Source organism: Alosa sapidissima, chromosome 23, assembly GCF_018492685.1.
Source record: "Alosa sapidissima isolate fAloSap1 chromosome 23, fAloSap1.pri, whole genome shotgun sequence".
Lineage (NCBI taxonomy): Eukaryota > Metazoa > Chordata > Actinopteri > Clupeiformes > Clupeidae > Alosa > Alosa sapidissima.
This window is the reverse complement of record NC_055979.1, coordinates 5,446,151-5,452,552: the sequence shown is the minus strand read 5'-3', so window position 1 is coordinate 5,452,552 and position 6,402 is coordinate 5,446,151.

Genomic DNA, 6,402 nt, shown 5'->3' with positions numbered 1-6,402 from the left:
AACCGGCTAAACTCCTTGGACCGTAAAGTGGCTCAGCCAAGTTCAGTGCCACGAAATCACTTTGGCCTTCAACATCATGCTCTGAGAAATACACACACACACACACACACGCACGCACGCACACACGCACGCACACACACACACACACACACACACACACACACACACACACACACACACACACACACACACACACACATGGAAAAGAGAAAGAAAGTGACATTTGGAGTGGTTTCCTGTGATGTTATTCTATCAAACAGGCAATATCCGAAAGGATTTGGAGGTTGGCTGAGCCAGTGCTGCTGGCACCCGGGAGGTCTGGGCCACACTGGCAAGCTGCTCTATCAGGCAAGCTGGTCCCAATATCTCCTCACATGAAAACATTCCTGTGCCGCAGCCATTTATTTTTAGACCTAATCTCAAACAGATTTGGGTAATGGCACAAGGTGACTGTAACGAAGACGGATACCCACACAACCACATGTGCGTGCGCGCACACACACACACACACACACATATGCTCTCTCTTTCTCTCTCCCTCAGACACACACACACACACACACACACACACACAAACATATATGCAGTTTCTCTCTTTCTCTCTCTCTCCCTCTCTCTCTCACCCTGTCTCTCTCTCTCTCTCTCTCTCTCTCTCACACACACACACACACACACACACACACACACCCTTTACTGGCTGACAAGCGTTACTCCTGGGTTTGTTTAGTTTATTGTGCTCTCCTCCATGGTAGATATGTCCAAAGGCTAGTTTGACCAAATTTCACCATCTGAAAGGTACAATTCTCTCTGTCAGATGTCTGTCTTATTTGCTGGTAGTCAAGCTATTGGTCTGATTTGGGATTTGAAGGGTTGTATTTTCTAAGCAAGGAACAGACATGGGGGGGGTTAACTTACTAATCACAAAAATAATGGTGATTAATCATGCTGTGAGTCTCTTCCCCCTACCGGGTATTGTCCGCTGTAAGCATTCAACTGAACAGAACACAGAACGGTGGCCTGATGGCAAACCTGGCATAAAAAACACCTTTGGCCCTCTCCAAGAGTCCTCACTGTAGCCACCGCATACTGAAGTGCAAATATGGTTATCAGGCTCTGGTGAGATGGGCTGTCAGTGAGCGTGTCATATCTCAAGATGGACTGACCACATCATGAAGAGCAGTGAGGGGAGCACTACCATTCCTTTGGCCCCATGACGTTATCTATGAAATACAAAGCCAATGGCTGCTAATGGCTGCTATGACATGTTATTTTGCACTTGAATATATGGTCTCAGTTGCAAATATAAATCTATAAATATAAATATAATCTAAAGCTATCAGAATGTCAGAGTGGTACTCATGTTTACCTTCATTATTAAATATAATTGAAATATATATATATATATTTCAATTATATTTAATATATATAATGTATTTTGCAATTTACTGACAATGATTTAGCACTGTAACAATGCTGTTCAAATCTAAAATAACATCCTTCACACTTTTCCTAAAACAAAGACTACCACCACGGCCCCCATGGATGAGGTGGTTGAGCCATGGCCCAGGATGAGGGGTTGAGCCTGGGCCTTGTCAGAACAGCTCCCTACTCCTCCAAATGAGAGGAAATTGATCTCTTGAGTCTGTCACACAACTATGAGGGGGCCAAGGGCCGGGGTGTCAGGTTACGGGATGCAGGTGCAGCGATTTCGCCAGACCCCAAACCCCCACCCCACCCCCACACATACACACTCCCATCCTGCCCCACTGACAGCAACTAAGGTGAGGTCTCACATACAGCCCCAAAGACAAAAAAAAATGTCAGTAGCATGAAGGATGGTTGGCATGCCAGAGATTCCTCTCCAATTCAAAATAAGCAAGGAGGTATAGATAAGGTAGTGTCGAGACAGGAGAGAGAGAGAGAGAGAGAGAGAGAGAGAGAGAGAGAGAGAGAGAGAGAGGATGCAAGAAAGAGGGACTGTGGAGGGTATCGTGTGTGAAATGAATGCAGGTGCCATATTTCAGAAAACAAAGAGTCTATTGTGAGCGGTCACTATAGGGCTGTGGAACAGATAGAGTTGTTGTTTTGTGACATTGTTGTGTGGCTGAAGGGTTTTTGACCCTCGTTTTCCAGTGCCTCAGGGCCTCTCACAGCCAAACATCATTCCAGCACAGTAGACATGCGCTGAGAAGTACGCCTGGAGAGAGGCCAGCCATAACAGACGTGCTTCGGCTTGGCATTCCTGGTTTGAAACGTTATTGCTGTAGAAAGAGTTGTACTGTATTAGGGCGACTGGTAAAATTGTAGAAAAATGGTGCCAAATTGACAAGCAGATGAGGACATGATCACAACGCTCATTGGAGCTGTCTTTGTGGATATCTGCCCAAACGACTTTTGATTGTAATGAAGAGAAACGCAAATAGCTGCTAGTATGTTCTGAACAACCCTGACACAAGCATTTCTCTCAGCACACTGCTACCTAATGTGCCCATTCGGCTCAAATCGCTCTGACGGTACACTTTGGAATAACTCGACTGGTTAAATGGTGTATAAAATGATCTCGTAATGACTGCAAACCTCTTTATTTCTGCAGCTGCAGTCAGGGTCAGACTTGTTCTATTTCACAGTGTGTACTCACGGCGTGTACTCATGGAATCGGTCATGTTTCCAACGCCAAGCTACATTGCAAATAAGACCGATTCTGATTCTTGCTTGGAACATTTCCCATACAGTAGTCTCTGTAATGCTGTCAGCGAGTAAGTGTAAGTGAGTGTAAGGGAGAGAGAAAAAAAAAAAAAGGAAAGAAAAAGAGGCAAATCACGCACAGCCTACATTCGTCAGTGGAGAAAAAACCCGCCGTTTTCCATCCTCCCAACACAAGCACTAATGCGCCCTGACACACATTACTCTGGCAATGGGGAGAGAAGGAGGGAGGCAGTGTGTGTGTGTGTGTGTGTGTGTGTGTGTGTGTGTGTGTGCGTGTGTGCGTGTGTGTGTGTGTGTGTGTGCGGAGGGGAAGAAGGGTGGGTTGAAGCCTGTGAGGGCCTGCTGGAAACGGCCGCAGCCAAAATAGGAAGTTCCTGCGGCGAGATGGCCACATGCGCTCGGGACTGGAAAACCTCTCAACTACTTCCTGTGGTTACCTGGGCTCTGTGACCCAGAAGAAAGGGCTCCTTAGAAAACACAACCCCTGCCGAGCCCGCGAGCCAGGGTCCTCGAAGGAGAGGGTAGGAGGAGAGAGAGGGGAGGGGAGAGAGAGGAGAGAGGAGGAGGGGGGGCTGAGGTGGGGGTAGTTCTGGGGGTGTGGAGCCCAAACGGAAGGAGGGGAGGGTGGGGGGGCGCGTTCATAAATAATGTCCCAGGAATCTCTAAGCCCACTTGCTCGGGGGAGTGTGGCCCCATGCCGGAGGGGAGTGCGGAATGAATCAGTTACCGGGAGGCCTTGGCCTGTCAGCCGCCAGAGGGGGGGTGGGGTGCTGAATAGGGTTCTAACAGAAAATTAAACAGAAAGAAAAGAGAGAGAGAGAGGGAGAGAGAGAGAGAGAGAGAGAGAGGCAAACACAGCAAACTCTCCCATGTACTCAGGTACTTAATTACTCCTTAAAGGATAAATATTGCTTTAGCTACACGAGGAAAGAGACAAAGAAAGAGGACCTGTTCTGGAGCTGCTTTTCAGGTGTTTTCGAACATATCGGTGGGGCCTCTCGAGAGTTACCGGCGAATACTTTCCAGAAAACACAGCTCCGCCATGCAGGTGTGGCCTCTCATTTACACAGATTTAAACACACAGCCTTGTCTCAAACAACACGACTATTTTTCTAATTTGCAAACTTACTCAGAATATGTACTGGCAAAACTGCCTATGCAGCATGCAGTTTGGTGTGAAAACAGTGACAGGAGCGAGCAGAAGTGAACTGCTGAGTTTGAATTCATTTGGTCCTACAGGTTAGCCGAGTGGATTTAGGAGCACACAAGGCTCAAACGCGTAAAGTACTCGTGGCATTTCAGATTGGGAGACGCACTGCGTTATCCAGTCTAGCCTAATGATCTGCCTGTGTTACACTGACATTTGCCTGTGCCAGCATTGTCCATACATTAGCTAACAAACCTCTTTGAAAAATCTAAATGGCACACATGGAAAAGTTTATCATTACACTTTAACCTCTTTTTTTTTTGCCCCCATTCACGGTCTCGTAGGCACACAAAAACAAGACTCCCGCATTCATATGTAAACTGTATCCAATTATGTAGCACCCAACCCCTTCATGCCTGTGTGGAAATCTTAGAGCCGACCCCCTATGGTTTAAAGCCTCCCTTTTCCTGTTGAAAAGCAATGCTCTATTCATGACGAGCTCCTGAGGGGCCCGGAGGGTGACTGACAACACGCCGCACCTGGCCCAGATGAGGGTGGGATCCGTTTGGGATCCAGACTAAGGACTGCCCTGGGACCTGAGCTGGTTGTTGTTGTTGGTTTGGCTTTTTCAGACAGGGCGTTTCCTTCAGGTGAATGGCATTCACTGACACACAGGCGACCATGTTGAGGTATAGACTAGAGTCTCTGGTGTACATCTGTGTTGAGGAGATATTCAAGAGTCAAGCCACATTCTGCCCAGGGCCAGTGAGTGATGATGGCTCCCTGTCCCACTTAAAGTTATTCAGTGACAGGATTTTAAAGTTGAGTGACAGGTACAGCCACTTCTTTCAAGCCTTTGTGGAGAAACACTTTGGTGTTGCAAAAAAAGGCAGAAAAGCTCCAGTTTTGAGCAGCAAAGGAACATATTTCTGAGGGATGAAAGCCCTTATGTCTCAGTGGAAGGCCTCATCTCTGCTGACTGAGCTCAACAGTCTGGTCAGGGGAAGGATTCGTTTTTCTGGCCCGAAAAAAGACAAAGACACAGGGGGCGCCTGGCAAAGAGCTCTTTCTCTCTCTCTCTCTCTCTCTCTTCCACTCTCTCACCCCCTTCTCTCCTGATCCACTTTCGCTTGACGTTCCGAAATGGCTGCTTCAAACAGTCTCACCAGATGCCAGAACAATCCAGCCCACTCGTACAATACAGAGGATTGTTGGTCTGCCTTGGCTCTGTTTGTGTGTGTGTGTGTGTGTGTGTGTGTGTGTGTGTGTGTGTGTGTGTGTGTGTGTGTGTGTGTGTGTGTGTGTGTGTGTATGTGTGTGCGTGCGTGCGAAGACTGATGGGAGCGCTACCCTGGACCCTGCCAGGCCATATGACTGCGAAGCATTGGTCCGAGGACCGGTGATGGGCGGCACTAGTCACGGTAACGTGGTCAGAGCCACCATTACAATACCGAGCCTGACATCAGCGCTCAGGAGAGACACAGGCCGCCAGTCTGTCCACCCACAAATGGTCATGTAGTCATCTGAGGGCTGGACATCCAAGAGCCGAGTTCTGAAAACACTTTTAAAAAGTCATTTCACACTTTTAAAGTCTTGAATGTCCAATATTATACCTTATCATACACAATTATTTCTTGTATTTATTTCTTACATTTGTATTAAATGCATTTTAGGAAACTATCCAATATCACTGTGTTCATGACATGTATAGATCAGGTGGACTTGCTGGACCTTCCCGTCTATGTGGAAAAAGTGTGTTTTGTATTACTAAAGACTAAACATAGTTCAGATCTTGAATTTGCCATAGTTGTGCAAGGCTGTGTAATACTAAATTGGCTAAATTATATTGACAATACATAGAAAAAACAATGTTCAGTATGGTGTGTCACTTCATTTGAGAGCCTTTGCTTCATGCTCAGTCTCCAGTGTAAATACACTGAGCTAGTTCAGTCGGATTGGATTAGAGGCTATGTGTGTTTTCCCTTTGTGCAAATCCATGTAGACTGTCATCTGAGTCTTGATTAAAGATGTCTATTTTCTCAGAGGGCCGTGTATCTGTCAATGTGACCAAATCCCATTCCACCAAACAATAATTGAACACATGTTTACAAGTTGAGGGATTTTGTGAGTTTGAACTTTTTTTCTCATAACATCCTGTTCCAGACTGAACATAATAGAGATTTGTATTCCATATAGGCTGTGAAATGTACGGAAGAGAAAACGCACAGCACTATTACTCAACTGCAGTGCTGGGCTGCAGTTATAGTGCATAGCCTGGCTTGCAAAAACTCACGGTGCCTTTCTCTGTCCCACTCTCTCTCTCCCCCCCCCTTTCTCTCCCTCTGTCTCTCACTCTCTCTCTCTCTCTAACCTCCGCCTCAGGCCACTCTAGCACTCTCCATGCCTAGGAAGTTACTTATTAAGAATCAGCGTCATCACTGCCAAGCAAAGCTTTTTGGTTCCTTGGCCCTCTCTTCCCATTTCAATACCCAAGGCTCTGTTTTAGTCTAGTTGTTTTCTCTTTTTTTTTCGGGTCAGTCAGGAGGAGT